Genomic DNA, 16,694 nt, shown 5'->3' with positions numbered 1-16,694 from the left:
TTTTTTTTTTTTTGGGACTAAGTAATTTTTTTAATCAAAGTTTACTTCTATTTATTCTGTCATATGTTTTTCATTTTTGCTTTTTCTTATTCTTTCCCACCCAGCCAGATACAGGTTTCTTAAGAAAGGTACTTTATACCTTCTAAGTTAATTTCAGTTAAATTAGTATTTGTTTTGCATCTGCTTTGGTCAACAGATTGGAATTATTTTATTCTCAAAATTATTTTATTCTCAAAAAGTGTTAGAATTACAGTCAGAGATATGTATATTTAGTGCTTTATCTGTAGTGATAAAGAAATTCTGTGTGAACTGTTACCAGGGATTCAAATTTGAGAAAATATTGATAAAAGGTAAAAAATATCTATCCTCTGATATTCAAATTTTAATCAATATGGACACTTTCCTCTCTGAGAAAGGTAGTTGGAAGCAAGAATTATGTTAAGTAATACCAAATTGCTGTAATACCAAATTACAAATTGCTGTTTTTCATGTTTAAAGATAATTTGTGTGATTATTTCTGTTGCGTTCATTCTGTTTCATTACAATTTCCCAAAGCTGTGGGTGTAGCTAATATTTCATTGCCCTTGTGTGTTTCCCCTTCCCTCTAGAATTAAGTATACGTCAAACATGTATTGCTTCCCAGGTGGCAAAGCGGTAAAGAATCCACCTGTCAATGCAGGAGATACAGGAGATGGAGACACAGATTCGATCCCTGGGTCGGGATGATTCCCCTGGAGTAGGAAATGACAACCCACTCCAGTGTTCTTGCCTGGAGAATTGCATCGACAGAAGAGTCTGGCAGGCTACAGGCCATGGAATCACAAAGAATTGGACACTACTGAGCATGCACGAGCACTTATTAGCTGTCATGTAAGGCAATTAGTTGTTCAGGAGAATGCCATCGACAATACTCAGGTTGTGGCAACTGACCTATGTTTTTTCATGAGAACTGTGTTTAGACCAGAATATCAGCAAAAAAATAAAAATAAGGAACTCAGTTCAGCCAGAGGCAGGTGCAAGGAGAGGAAGAGCAGACACATCCAAGGTGCATCCTCGGGTGAATGATGAAGGCAACAGGTGCACAGAGACGGCAGGTAAACGGAGGGGGTGTGGAAAGAGTGATGGAGAGGTGAGGTACAGAAAGCATTTTTTTGGTTTATGGATGAAAGGAAATGTGCCTGAAAGATCACAGATCCAAATACCTTTTCCCCAATACTAGCAGCTTTTTTTTTTTTTCCCCCTCAATGAACCTTATTTTAGCATTAAGTTGTATGACTCAGCTAGCTGAGTCAACTTAAACTATAGACCAGGTTGGCAGAAAAAAAGCAACATATACAAGCAAAGGACATGTAGGAGAAAACATATGAGCACTCTCTGTATATAGTGATCTTCTGAGTTTTCTCCTAAGGGATAAGCTACAATGAAGTAAATTAATGATAATTGAAGTTTAACTCCTAAAGATATCCCCAGAGATCAACATTCCCTTTAAAATTAATTGCCATAGCTGTGCTGCAATAATGGCCTATACTTGCTGACTACACATATTAATGGGGCTTCTGCATATAAACATTATTCTTTTTTCTTCTCCTTCTTGGCATTGCAGGTTGTGCTTCTATTCTATGAGCTAGAATAGCTCCTCTCAAACTTTATTGTATAAATAAAACATGAGGTTTTAGGTAAAGATGCAGAGTTTGATTCAGTGGACCCTTAGATGAGGCTGAAGGTTCTGTATTCCTAACCAGCTCTGAGGTGATACTGATGCTGCCGATCCATTGACCACACTTTGGACAGCACTGACATAATAAAACAGCCGGTCCTATTCTCTGAATTCTCCCTGGCTTTCTTTTTTAACTTTTTATTTATTTATTTGGCTGCACCAGGTCTGAGTTGTGGCACGTGGAACCTTTGAGTCACGGCATGTGAACTCAATTGCAGCATGTGGGTTTAGTTCCCTGAACAGGGATCGAACCCGGGGCCCCTTCTTTGGGAGCACAGAGTTTCAGCCACTGAACCAGCGGGGAAGGCCCTTATCACCTCACTAGAGCCAACGTTATGAGTTGAATTGTGTCTACCCCCAAAAAAAAGATATGATGAAGCTCTAACCCCTGGTATCTCACAGTGTAAACTTATTTGGAAATAGAAAGGGTCTCTACAAAGATAAATAAGTCAGTAGAGTAGGCCCTCATCTAATATGACTGGTGTCCTTATAAAGAGGGGAACTTTGGACCCAGAGACAGAGACTCACAGGAGGAAGATGATGTAAAGACAGAAGGATAAGATGGCTATCTACAAGCTAAGGAGAGAGGCCTGGAACAGATCCATTCCCAGTAGCCTTCAGAAAGAGCATCGACCTGCCAGCACCTTGATTTTAGACTTCCGGCCTCCTGAAGTGTGAGACAGTACATTTCTGTTGTATAAGCCACCCAGTTTGTGGAATCTTGTTATGGCATCCATAGGAAAGTAGTACAGATTCGTATTAACAGCTTTTCCCTGACACCTTTCTCCTCTCTGACCTGTATGAACCATTTCAGCACACCACTAAACTTAGTACAATGTCAAGAATGTGAGGGCGACATTCCACACACAGATAAGGTAACACAGAAGGGTAGGTCATGTTTCTCAGGTCTGCCTAAGACAAAAGCTTGGATTGGCCCTAGAGTTGTTGCAAGTGTTAATCATGGAACAGGTTAAATCTACCGTCTGGGTTAGTTCCCCTTGTGTGTGTGTTTGTGCTAAATTACTACAGTCATCTCCGACTCTGAGACCCCATGGACTGTGACCTGCCAGGCTTCCCAGGCTTCCATGTGATTCTCCAGGCAAAAAAACTAGAGTGGATTGCCATGCACTTCTTCAGGGAATCTTCCCAACTAAGGGATCAAACCCGCATCTCTTTTGTCTCCTGCATGGCAAGCGGGTTCTTTACCACTGCTGCTGCTAAGTCACTTCAGTCGTGTCCCACTCTGTGCGACCCCATAGACGGCAGCCCACCAGGCTCCCCCGTCTCTGGGATTCTCCAGGCAAGAATACTGGAGTGGGTTGCCATTTCCTTCTCCAATGCAAGAAAGTGAAAAGTGAAAGTGAAGTTGCTCAGTTGTGTCCGACTCTTAGCGACCCCAGGGACTGCAGCCTACCAGGCTCCTCCATCCATGGGATTTTCCAGGCAAGAGTGCTGGAGTGGGGTGCCATCGCCTTCTCCATCTTTACCACTAACACCGCCTAACACTCAAAGGACATAGTCCCGGACTTTTGTGAATCTCTAAACTCTCAAATGCTTCTATAGAGAAGAATTTCCTTCAGAAAATGAGACTTGGAGTGGTCCTTTAATAATCCTATATGCATAGACCTAAAATAAATTATAAAGGCACTGAAATGGTTTTACACATCATTTTTTTTGTCGTTGCTGTTGCTGCTGCTATTTAGCACATCTGGTGGACTCCTTTTTACGTAGATCATCAGTACTGCCAAATTTGAACTCCATCATTTATTCAAAATTGCCCTTGTCTATGAATTCCCACTTGTTTCCACCTCTTCACATTGTGCTTCATACTGTACAAAGTGCTTTTCTTTTTGATGCCACTTTTCTGCAATGAAACAAGGCTGTTCTATTTTTGTTTTTAAATCACACTATGAAAGTTACTAAGTTTGCAGTGAATACAAGTGGAAAGAACAATCCACATAGATTTTTATGTGAAAAGTGTAGGAAAGAATGGGGTAAACTGATCTTACTCAGTAGCTAGATGATGGGTCTGGGCAAATCAGTCTCACTCCAAACATGATTCAAATACATTCCTCAGCAAAGTGACAAATTACTCAAAATCTTTGCATTCATTTTAAAAGAGTAAAACACAAACTTCCAAGGTCTGTGAAAGTCAAGGGTGGGGAGTTCTTGATTTTGGTACTTAGCCATTTCTGAATATAGTTCATCTCATTTTTTAAGCTCTCTGTGGTTCCCAACTAGGGGGTGGCACCACTCCTTGAAGGGGTGCATGGAAAAGTGTAGGAGTGTTTGAGTTTTCACAAGAAATGGAGGGAGTTATTGGCATTTAATGGGCAAGGCCTGGGGAAACTAAATAAAGCAAAGCAAGAGATAATACATCTTTGCCCCTCACCAGACACCTACAGCTTCTGTATGTTGAGGCCCTCCGCCCATCTGGACGTGTCTTTAAGATGAATGGTCTTTCCAGTTTGGGCTCTGGGCTCACCTCTTGACTTCTACCCGAAACCATGCTGACTTCACAGGTTTCCTTGTCTCTGATTTAACAGGTGTGCCATTGCTTTGCATGTTTAGAGAATGCTGGTTTCTCAGCCCCTTCTCAGCCCTTTATGGGCTGTAATAAATAACATACTGTGTAACTAACATAGCTATTCTGGATTGCTACTGTTGTTTTAGCATTATAGACAAATCTAACACTATATTTCAGACAGGATATCTTGAAGATGTTTTTAAGCATTGTTTTTGCAATCATCCAGCTCTCTCCACTATTATGGTTATGGTCTCATTTCTTCCTTTTTTACTTCCTTCTTCAAACACAAATAAGCACTTGCTCTAAGACATGGTGTTAAGACTTATGGAAGAAGGTTATATATAATGATAATCAGATCTTCCTTCTGATATAGTCAGATTTACCATATTTTATTTCTCATTATTTATTTTCCTTATTCCCTCTGATAACTTTTCCCAACTTTGAGCTTTTGCCTGATCTGAAAAAAAACTCACTCCTCCACAAAACTGTGGCAATTATATTTGCTAAAATATCTCCTTTCACATCTATATTGATTAGCTTTTTAATGATTTTTCCCACCAAAAAACAAGTCTACATACATATTTTATCATTTTAACATTAAAATTTGTAATGTATGCTAACGTCAGAGATGTTACAAACTGAAGCTTAAAAGGTTAAACAACTTTCCCACAGTAAAACAACTTGTTCATGGATTTAAAAACAGGTCTAACAGCCCCTAATGCCTGTGTTCTTAATGAATATAAAATATTCCTAATAATTAAAATCACCTTCTTGTGACTGCTAGTGAACTTTACATGCCCTACTTTTAAATCTCAGCATAGATGCAGTTGACCTTCATTCTCAGCGCCTTGGCTAAATTCATCACGACTGTTTTAGAAAAGCGGTTATACCTTCCAAGTTTCTATTAAAAATAAATCAAAAAAAAAGTTTAAAAACTTCCCTGGGTTTCTTAGCTAATACAAAACCCACAGAGCAGAAGTTCCAAATATAACTAGGTAGTCCTCTGTGATTTTTCAATGTCTGCAGGCTTTTGAAGTGCTCTGAATGTGCCTTAATCTGTTGCTAGGAACACTGCACACTGCTCCGAACAGGCTGCCAGTCTGAGAAACCTAGCGTGAATGACATAAGTGTTTCTTTCATCCAGGTCAGAGGATGGTGTGCAGCGTTATGGGAGGTCAGAGGAGGGGAGGAATTCAGGATCGAGAGAGGAACTAGAGGAAAAGGAAGTGACAAAGAAGAAAGAAGCCACAGACCCTAAAGGAAAAGCTTTCCAACTGAAGCTCTTCTGCTCTTACCAAGCACACTCCCCTTGAGAGCTTTTCGAGTTGGTTCAGTCTAGTCTGACAACAGCTCAGAAGGGCCCGGGCACAGCTGACAATATTTCGTTCTCTTGTCACTCCATGGAAATCACAGATGAGAAACCTGCCGATACCAGAGTCAGTGAAGCCACTTTGAGGCCTCAGTCACGTGTCAGATTTGGGAATCAGGAGAGTTCAGAGCAAGAAATCAGTCTGTAATTTTTTCCCCATACTGGTCTGGTCCCAGGATAAAACACAGAGCATCTGCTTTGGAATGAAAACAAGAAATTGGTGATTTACACGTATCCTTTTCTTTGCTTCCCTTCATCTCAGGATCTTTGGTGTCTGAAAGACACAGAGAATGATGGGGAAGGTGTGTGGAGAATGAACACTTAGAACACCTCCCTTCTGCTATAACCGTCGCAATTACCACCAAGCCCAGGCACCTCTCGAGCAGCAGGCTGTCACTTCTACTCCTGTTCATGGCTGCTTAGTGATTCGGTCACTGTAGCATCTTCTCTGTGCAAATCAGTACACCAACGCCTTCTTCTAGTGTGCATGTAGTTTCATATTTTACGTCTAAATCTTCGGCTCCTCTAAAATTTATTTTGGGGTAAAAGATAAGCCCTTTTCCCCCCTCAGATGGCTATCTTGTTGTACCCAATTGTGCTCAGTTGCTCTTTGTGACCCCCTGGATTGTAGCTTGCAAAGCTCCTCTGTCTGTGAGATTTCCCAGGCAAGAGTACTGGAGTGGATTGCCATTTCCTACTGCAGGGGATCTTCCCAACCCAGGGATCGAACCCAGGTTTCTTGCATCTCCTGCATTTGGCAGGTGGATTCTTTACCACTGCGCCACCTGGGAAGCCAGTAGTACCAATACCTGTTGTTAACTCAGTCATTCTTCCCCCACCGTTTCGAAGTTCCATATTTATTACACAATAAATTCCCGTGGGAAATTCCAGTAACCGGAATGAGAAACTAAATAGGGAGAGGGAGAAAATTCTCTTTCCACTGAAACGCCGTATGCATGCTTTCTCCTTTTCTTTATGTTTAAAAACGATGAAACAGAAATATTACGAGGGAAAATGCCACACTTCTAAGGTGTCGTCTTCCTTGATTACAGGTTATTTTTAGCACATGTTGGTCTATCCTAATTTGATAAATTAGCTATCCTATTCATCTGCTAAATGTTCTTGATCCCTCTGTGCATTACTGCTGACTCAAGGAGTAGGGCATTATGAATGACAGTTATGCCAGTTCAGCTGAAACAGAATTGTTACTCAATTTATATATGTCCCTTGCCACATCTTATGATTGTTTATACTAGTGGCTCGTCGTGGATATTTTTAAGTGACAAGAGACTCAGCTTTTGTTTGAGCAGAATAATCAACATAATTTGCTCTTCTTTCCTTAATTTCCTTATTATGAAAATCATATTGGAAACAATGAAAAAGGCTCTTAGGGAATCTGAAGAAAATTCTGCCAATGAGCCCAGGTGACTGAATCATTTATTTATCCATTGAGCAATTATTTATTAACTTGTGTGTGCCAGGAGTTGGTTCCAACCAAAGGTGAATGGTGAGTACATAAAGTTAAACTTTCTTTAATAATTACAGCCTATTTAAGGATTTTAACACAACTCTAATGTGGAAGCATTTATTGTTAGACTCTAACTCGAATAATATACAGCTGTGCAGGACAAGTAAAATGTGCCTAGTGTTTCAATAAAGAGGATTTAGCTATTTTCGACCTTTTTGTTGTTTTAAAGTAAACAAAACCAACTGAACCAAAACCTTTCTGGAGTTTACTGGCAGAGGTCGTGGAATTGATGAAGAGGTACATTTCATGTCAAGAGATTGTTGTCCATAGGGGACCAACCAGATGAATACCAAATTTGGCAAAATGATACTAAGTAATCAATATATTTCTGTTTGGGTATATTAGTGTGTATTAGCAATGCCTTTTCATTTTCTGTATTTCTTAAAAAAATTTTTTTTACTGGAGTATAGTTGCTTTACAATGTTGTGCTAGTTTCTGTTGTACAGCAAAGTGAATCAGCTGTATGTATACATGTATACCCTCTTTTCTGGATATCCTATCTGGAATCTAGCAAAATGGTACAGATGAATCTATTTGCAGAGTAGAAATAGAGACACAGACACAGAGCACAAATGTATGAACACCAAGTGGGGAAATGGGCGATGGAATGAAACGGAGATTGGGACTGATACATACACTCTACTATGCATAAAATAGATAACTAATGAGAACCTGCTGTATAGCACAGGGCCCCTATTCAGTGCTCTGTGGGGACCTAAATTTCCTGTATTTCAAATGCTTGGCATCTGGGCTTTGTTGATCATAAACAAGCTGCCCTTTCTAGGGCAAGCCAATTCCTAAAGATAGGGAAGACTAACCCAGAGCATGCCTTTTAATGCAAATAAATCAGTTCTGAGCCCTGACCCCAATCAGGTCCTTTATCTGACTCGCACAAGGCACTCATACTCTGGGCTAATATCCATTTGCCCTAGGTATCTCAGGACCAGGTACGTAGACAACTATAGACTCTCTATGCCCCAGAGACTGCTGAAATTATTCCAACGATCCAAGCCTAAGCCTGCTTACCCTACTTTGTTCTTCCCCAGTTCAGTTCAGTCACTCAATCATGTCCAACTCTTTGTGACCCCATGAACCGCAGCACGCCAGGCCTCCCTGTCCATCACCAGCTCCCGGAGTTTACCTAAACTCATGTCCATTGAGTCAGTGATGCCATCCAACCATCTCATCCTCTGTCGTCCCCTTCTCCTCCTGCCCTCAATCTTTCCCAGCATCAGGGTCTTTTCAAATGAGTGAGGTCTTCGCATCAGGTGGCCAAAGTATGTGTTCTTCCCCAAGGAAAGCACAATAAAGGCTCTTGGCCATGCTTTCTTCTTTCTCTCTCTCTGCCTTCTGACCAACCCTGGGGCTTCCCTGTGTGGCCCTTCAAGACACGCTGTGTCCAGCCTTCTGAAACTGAGTAGCTCACTGTCTTTGCAATAGCAATCATCTCCTGATCTGTTGTTCTCACTCTATATCTAAATAATAATAAACCCAACATTTTAATTATTTATTTAATTTTTAAAATTTTTACTTAGTTTTGTTTTTAAATTTTTGACCATGCCACATGGCATGTGGGATCTTAGTTTCCCAACCAGGGATTGAAAACTTGCCCCATACATTGGAAACAGAATCTTAACCACTGGGCTCCCAGGGAAGTCTCCAAAGCTTACATTTTAAAGTTGAGTTCTTATATTAACTTATAAAGGAAAGGAGATACTTTCTTATGGCTACAAAATAATTCCTCTTAACACATTGATGTGTTCTGATAAGAGTTATTCAATATGCAAATCCCACACTACAGGAGAACAGGAGTGAGAGAAGGGACAGGCTCTAGTGTGTTTTATACTTTATCATAAAATATATTTCTAAGCAGGCTGATCTTGAAAATACTCCATCACAAAAGAACAGCTAGGAGTCACTTTGTTTTGACTTTGGAGAGTTGGAATAAAATTCTTGAACATTCCCTTATGATCCAAAATGTTTGTAACAGGAAACGCTGCAATAATTTTTTGGTGATGGTTTCTTGGCCTTTAGAGATATCTGGAAATTGTAATTTTATTCTCTTGAAGTGATTATTCAAATTATATATGGATGAAAATTGTTTGGCTATTAAAATGTAAAGAGCTTAATTGGCTGTTAGTATTTCTTAAAAATTATTTGTTTTGTGTGGTAGAGGGTAGCTATTGGAAGGGACTGGTTAAACATTGGGATCAGGTTTGAAGCCTGCCCAATGGGGCTTCCCAGTTGGCCCTAGTGGTAAAGAACCCCACCCTCTGCCAATGCAGGAGACGTCAGAGACTTGGGTTCGATCCCTGAGTTGGGAAGGTCCCCTGAAGGAGGGCATGGCAACCCACTCCAGTATTCTTCCCTGGAGAATCCCATGGACAGAGGAGCCTGGTGGGCTACAGTCCATGGGGCCGCAAAGAGTCAGACATGACTAAAGCAACTTAAGCATGCGCTAGTAGAAATAATTTAAGGGTTGTAAAAACAGGACTTATACTGGTTGTAAAAATGTGTAAAAAATATGGTGATGCATTTTGTGTGGAAGTCTGTCACAATCTGGGCCCACCTGCTAGCAACCAGACTCTGCCCATCCTGTTTACTTAGAAGACACACTGGATTTAAGACAGATGAGGCAGACCTCTTGAGAAGACTTGTAGAAATGTTTTTCATCACAGCCTCCAGTGGAGAACTGCCTGTAGCCACCTGCTCCTCCAGCAGCTGCCAGGTTCTTGCAGCCCAGGGGTCCACTAAGCAGTCCAGAGATGATCTGTGCACTCTATAGCCTCAGGGGGACATCTACCAGAAACACAGATCATACACCCTGCCTTCCATGTTTCTTGTCCAGAAACAATCTGGGCCTACTCTAGGGAATCTTGAAATAATAATTAAAAGTTGTGTGAATGCTCATGGCTTCACCTGAATGTACAGTACTTCATGAGGAATTAATAGGCAAAATAGAACTTAATTACCTTAATGCTAAGCTGGTGGCTCAGACGGTAAAGTGTCTGCCTGCAATGCGGGAGACCTGGGTTCGATTCCTGGGTCAGGGAGATCCCCTGGAGAAGGCAAAGGCAACCCACCCCAGTACTCTTGCCTGGAAAATCCCATGGATAGAGGAGCCTGGTAGGCTACAGTCCATGTGGTCACAAAGGTTTGGACACAACTGAGCGACTTCACTTTAAGGTATAAAAGACAACCAATACTACTTTAAACCAATCCCATACACTACAAATCATATTTAATCTCAATTTACCAAGAGTCTTCATGACAGGGTAACTATGTTGCTATGTGCAAACATTTCTTGATAAATGTTTCAAAGCCCAGTAGCAGACTAGATGGCTAAGAGCATGAATAGCAGAAACACTAAGTGAGAGAGGCATGGCCATTGCCTGCCTAGGAGCCATTTCTCAATCCATCGTTTCCCACTGATCATCTCATTTCCTGCTCAGAGAGGGAACATTTGTCTCTTGGTCTCAGGGAGGTGGATCTTCCTCCAGGAGGTAAATCATCAATTGCTTTCTTACCCAAGAAGAAGAGATTGAGTGTAGATCAAAAGAAAGAAGGTTCAGTAAATTCGATGGCACCCCACTCCAGTACTCTTGCCTGGAAAATCCCATAGACAGAGGAGCCTGGTAGGCTGCAGTCTATGGGGTCGCGAAGAGTCGGACACGACTGAGCAACTTCACTTTCACTTTTCATTTTTATGCATTGGAGAAGGAAATGGCAACCCACTCCAGTGTTCTTGCCCAGAGAATCCCAGGGACAGGGGAGCCTGGTGGGCCGCCGTCTATGGGGTCACACAGAGTTGGACACGACTGAATCGACTTAGCAGCAGCAAATTAAGGATATACCAAGTTTAAAGTCTAGAATCAGGTATAAAGCTAAAAGAAGAGAAGAAGAAAGAATACAATGTGTTAAGAAAATTAAGCTTTAAAAGAAAAAAAATAGAGATAATCATCAAATACATAAATAAAGCCTAATCTTTCCCTTTAACTAGGAGTACTTAATTGTATAGACATAAATGTGTCTGCACAGACTAGCATGTGCTTTGAGGTCAGTACCTATAATCTCTAAATCTTTTTAAACCTCTTTGTATGCTATGGTAAGCTAGTTATCTAAAGAATAAATGTGGACACTATTTAAGGCATTTCTTGGCTGCTTACACTGATTGTGGTTCATCAAAGAGACGACAAGTTTTCTGAGGTGGAAAGTGACCATGGGTACAGATGGACACACCACATTCAAACATATCAGACTGCACTCATCATAGAGACAGGACTTCTATGGTGGCTCAACAGTAAAGAATCTGCCTCCAATGCAGGAGACATAGGAGACACAGGTTCAATCCCTGTATTGGGAAGATCCCCTGAAAAAGGAAATGGCAACCCACTCCAGTTGCCTGGGAAATCCCACGGACAGAGGAGCCTAGCAGGCTACAGTCTATGGGGTCGCATGAGTCAGACAGCACTTAGCAACAAAACCACAACCACCACCATCATAGAGACATGGATACTCTCATGTTTATAAAACAATGATAAGAGGTCCTCCACTACCTCTTTTCAGTCCTGGTGATAATGTTATGTTACACCCTTTTAAAGAAGCAGTCAAATTTGAGATGGAGGCAGCTGAAAAGTCAAGGTATTAATAGTACAGATTCTAATATGGAAAGGCCAACTAATCATGAATTCTTTGTACACCTCAGGTTTCATATCTATCATATGAAAATATTTCTGTCCTAAACTCATAGAAAGCACGACAATGTTAGATTCAAGTGTTTTCTGCTCACCATTCCACAGTGTTGTAACTAAGCCTAAAAGCAAGAAACTATGAAGAGTGGATCCACGGGGCTCAGCAGTTCAAGTGTATGTACCGACAGCTGACATTCTAGTTTAGAAGATCAGTGTCTTTCTAAACGGACATAATTCAAAAGCAGGACAAAAAAATTTTCATATTGTATTTTATTTGTTAAGTGTTTTGAACAATTTCAATGTTTACTGCATTTTAATACATCTTATGTTACTTTATTAGCTTTCCAAATCTACCTAAATGAAAATAAATTTTAAATAAAATTTTTAAATCTATATTTTTAAACAAATTCTAATTTTATCAATCTAGGCAACAGAACTCAACTTGATTAAGTATATTCCACAGGTAGGTTGAAACCATGTCTTATTAAGAAATTTTGCTCTGGGCTTCATTTCTGCACACTCTGAATTTCCTTAAATATGCTATTGTTTTTTCATTAGACTTATAAATTTGAGCAGTTGAAGTACTTTTCATATCCCAGTGAACTTTCTCCTCATTTTAACATATTGTTTTCCTCTCCCTGTAAAATTTGATAGCTTTTCAAACTTTTGCTCGTCCTATTTTCACTACCCAATTCCCAAGAGCTTTCTTTTTTAGAGCATGTGTTTTATTAATACAAATCTCCTATATATTTATTTAGATATAATAATACACTGTATCTCCTTTACATTTTGCATAAGTCCGTTAAGTAGCTAACACACAAAACGGGTGCAGCCTTAAGGCCATCAGCTTAGCCAAGGGTACATTCTGGATTCCTGTTTTATTCCTAGTAAGCACATACTCCATGTCCCCACATGCCTTCACAATCACACACTGCAGCTGTATTGTCCTTGCGCACACAAAATGCAAAGTTCCAAAATTTAAAATATGCTGATAACAAAAGCTTTAGGAGCTGATTAAATTAATAAATACATCAAACTATAGCTAAGCAAAATGTTTTTCTTTTGAGTCTGTTTCTTTTTTTAAAAATTATACCCTCCCCCCACCACACACACACCATTGGCCAAGCATAAGTTTTCATTTCCACAAGCGAAAACGCAGAAAACTCCCATGTTACTTTTATCACCAGATCAGACCCTAAGGCACTCTGCTCTCTCCAAAGTTTCACCTACTAAAATATGAGCAAAGAATACACCCCAGCAATTACTCCAAAAAACAGCAATCCAGATTTCTATCGGAAGCAGTTTTCACACGCTTTCAAATCAGTGCTGGAATCCCGTCTATGAAGAGCTCTATCATTTGGCAGCAGCGATCAATGAAAGAATCCAAGCAAAAGGCACCAAACTGTTCACATCGCAGGGTAAGAACAGCAGTTCGTCCAATCTGTTGCCATAATTTGGACACCGTGCAGCACTGAATGGATCACGATAGAAAACAATAAATCAAACCAGACACAGTCTAGGTCCTGAATTTGCAGCGACAGAAACCTCCCCAAATGAGCAAACACAATCAACAGCAATACCTGGCAAGTTGTCTCCAAAGTAATGAGAAAGCACCCAGCTCTCACCTTGCACAAACACACACTTCAGTGGTCAGTGACAAATGCAGGCTGCGCTTGCAGGCTGGGAGAGGGAGCCAGCTGCTCTGTCCTGAGCCGCTTAAACACAGTTCAGCCCTGCTGCCGCTCCGGTCCTACTGTTGGTTCCCGACAGTTTCTCCCATGACTCCATCACGCAGGAATGGAAACCAACCGCTGCCCTTGCCCCAGCACTAGCAGGTTCCCCGGCTACTGAGCTCAGGTAAAAATGCTGAGTCGTGCAAGGTCATTGCAAGGTGAACGGGGGGCAAAAGGAATGAACAGGGGAAAGGGAGGGACCATCAGGGAAATACTGTAAACTTAAGACACCTTGCTTTTCAAGAGATTTTGAACTCCATAAATCAGAGCTGCAACAATAGTCAGAGAAGCAGTAAATCTGAGAAGCCCCAAATGGCTCAGTGCCAATCTGCTAAACCAGAGGCACTCTTGAGTAATCTCTCTCTCTCTCTCTCTCCCCCCCTTCCCTCTCTTTATCTCTGTGTGTGTGTCACACACACACACACACACATATACATACACATGCACACATACACACACACGGACTTCAGTGTAGCTATTCTAATAGATCAGACGTCCTTTTCAAGCCAAAAAGTTTTTTGTATGCCCTTTTAATGTGGTTGCTGCTCAGTCAGTAAGTCATGTCCGACTCTTTGCGGTAACACAGCTTAAAGAAAGATCTTAGAAAATTAAAGTACTTGCCAAAATCAAAATAAAATAATTCTTTTCAGAATAAAATCATTTCTGCTCCATAAACTAATTCACATTAATGAAGTCTTGCTCTGGGGACCCATATTTGAATTATGTAAATCCCCCATATTAAAAAGACAGTAAAGATATATCTATTTCAGAGATGACTGGCAAAATCAACTAAAACTTCTCATAAAAATTCTTGCCATCTTTTTCAAGATTAGTCTTGACTGATGCACATTTTAATTTGGAGAGATTTCAGAAAGGCATTTCTGGCCTAAAATATAATCATTCTGCATGTAGATGTTCTAGGCAGATACAAACATGTTTATAAACGTTTCCCTGTAAAGTCTGTCTAGGTTTTTTTTTTTTTAATTGGGGTACAGTTGCCTTATAGTGTTGTATACTCAAATGAAGCAGGTATATGTGTGTGTGTGTATATATATATATCTATCTATCTCCTCATTTGTGGCCCCCCTCGCATTCCACCCCATCCCACCCATCTAGATCATCATAGAACACCGACTGAGCTGAGCTCCCTGCCCTAAACAGCAGGCTTCTATTTATCTCATTTTGGTTTTCCTATCTGAAGTGGAGAAGAAACAGTTTTTAAGCTTGCCAAAACGTTATAAAACATTATTTCTCTTTGTTTTCTTTTTTATTCTTACAGGTAAACCATTATTCACTGAAGATTAGATTGATTGCATTAACAGAAAATCATTCTTACTCTTTAACCACTTTCCTCTCCCCTCCTTCTCCAACCATGTAACATGAGCAACTCATCTAACCTACTAAACATTGGGTTTATAATCTATAAAATGCGAATTTACTGCCAACGTCTGCTTTGGCTCCCTGCTGGGTCAATATGAGGATGAAATGAGACAGCACGTAGGAGCAAACGCTTTATAAACTGTAGAGGGCTAGAAAAAAATGTACTTACTGCATTTTCCACCCTTCTGTTGCCCTAGTTTGGTACTGGGACTAGTGAATTACTTTCTGTGTACTCAAGGAGGACTCCTCAGGCTTCGTGGGAGAGTGTTTGTTTCAAGTAGGCTATAAATAGAGTTCAAGATTTTATTGAACTGCTGTCCTCCTGGTGGCAGATCTTGACGGCAGTGACCACATGGCCAGAGTCAGCCCACTGTGAACAACATAAGATCTGTCTGGTCTTTGAGGACAAATGAGACCAGCTGAAAGCCTGGTAGAAAACGCTCTCGTGCATGACTGGTTTCACGGTTTCTGGTGTCTAGGAGTAAGACTGTGTTTAAGGATGTTGCCCAGGAGGATTAATGAAGGGGAAAGTTTGGGGAGAGAATGCCAAGTTCACTGCTGAGTTAATTCAGTAACAAATGCATCAGGCCATTCATGCTGATGTTCCTACAATTATGTATGCACTATTTGGAAATTAGGTTGAGGGAGGGTAAAGGAAGGAGACTAATGGGAAACAGGAAAGGAGTTAACCTATGAACATCTGTCTCCTGAGACACACAGGGCTGGGGGCTTCACGAATGTTATCTCAATTAATCCTTGTAGATGCTATGAGGTAATTGGTGTGATTCCCACTGTAAAGCTGTTGTTCAGTCGATCAGTTGTGTCCGACTCTTCGTGACCCCATGGACTGCAGCACGCCAGGCTTCCCTGTCCTTCACTATCTCCCAGAGTTTGCTTAAACTCAAGTCCATTGAGTGGATGATGCCATTCTATCCCATTTTATCAATGAGAATAATTTGCCTGCACACTGTTACTGGTGAGTGGCAGGGCTTGAACTACAATCATGGTCTGCCTGGCCTTGAACTTGGAGGAAATCTGTTGATTTATAACTTTCTCAAAAGAAGAACAGAAATAAAATGTGCTTTATAAATACAGAGTAGAGAAGACAAGAATGCAATTATCACAAAACCTTGAGAATATCTGCCAGGCAAGTTAGCTTTTATAAAGAGCACAGAAATGTTTAGAAAAAGTTTTGTTTTTGTTTTTTTTTTTAAAGGAAGTTGATGTAGGATACAGACAAAAAATGATAGTTTTTGTTAATATGTGCCTATAATTCTTTTTTTTTTTTAATGGATCTGGCCTGTCTTCAAGCTGAAGATGAATGTCTATTTATTTTTTACAGAAAGGAACAGAATATGTATTTATTTTAAATTAATTTTTATTGGTGTACAGTAGCTTTACGATGTTGTATTAGTTTCTACTGTACAGCAAAATGAATCAGCCATACATACACACACATCCTCTCCCATCTGGACTTCCTTCCCGTTTAGGTCACCACAGTGCATAAAGTAGAGTTCCCAGTTGCAGTGGTAAAGAATCTGCCTGCCAATGCAGGTATGGGTTTGATCCCTGGGTTGGGAAGATCCTCTGGAGAAGGAAATGGCAACCCATTCCAGTATTCTTACCTGGAGGATTCCATGGACAGAGGAGCCTGGCAGGCTACAGTCTATGGGGTTGCAGAGTCAGACATGACTGAGCAACTGAGCACACATCCATATGCCATACAGAATATTCTGAAGATGTGAGTTT

The 16,694-nt window shown here is 40.5% G+C and overlaps 1 protein-coding gene across 5 annotated transcripts in view; it reads right to left on the bottom strand.

The window, feature by feature from the left end:
- Positions 1–16,694, bottom strand: part of ARHGAP24 (Rho GTPase activating protein 24) — a 549,762-nt gene that overhangs the window by 154,604 nt on the left and 378,464 nt on the right. Inside the window, exon 1 of one of the 5 annotated variants that reach the window (XM_010845968.1) lies at positions 13,413–15,810. The exons of 3 other annotated variants lie outside the window; for them this stretch is intronic. The gene's annotated coding sequence lies outside the window, so the exon portion shown is untranslated. Of the gene's footprint in view, positions 1–13,412; positions 15,811–16,694 lie in introns of those variants that run through there. One more of the 5 variants, XM_010845967.1, reaches the window with a different exon arrangement.

Source organism: Bison bison, unplaced genomic scaffold (assembly GCF_000754665.1).
Source record: "Bison bison bison isolate TAMUID 2011002044 unplaced genomic scaffold, Bison_UMD1.0 scf7180017864228, whole genome shotgun sequence".
NCBI lineage: Eukaryota > Metazoa > Chordata > Mammalia > Artiodactyla > Bovidae > Bison > Bison bison.
Note: the sequence above shows the minus strand (reverse complement) of the source record. Positions and strands in the feature narration are given on the sequence as shown.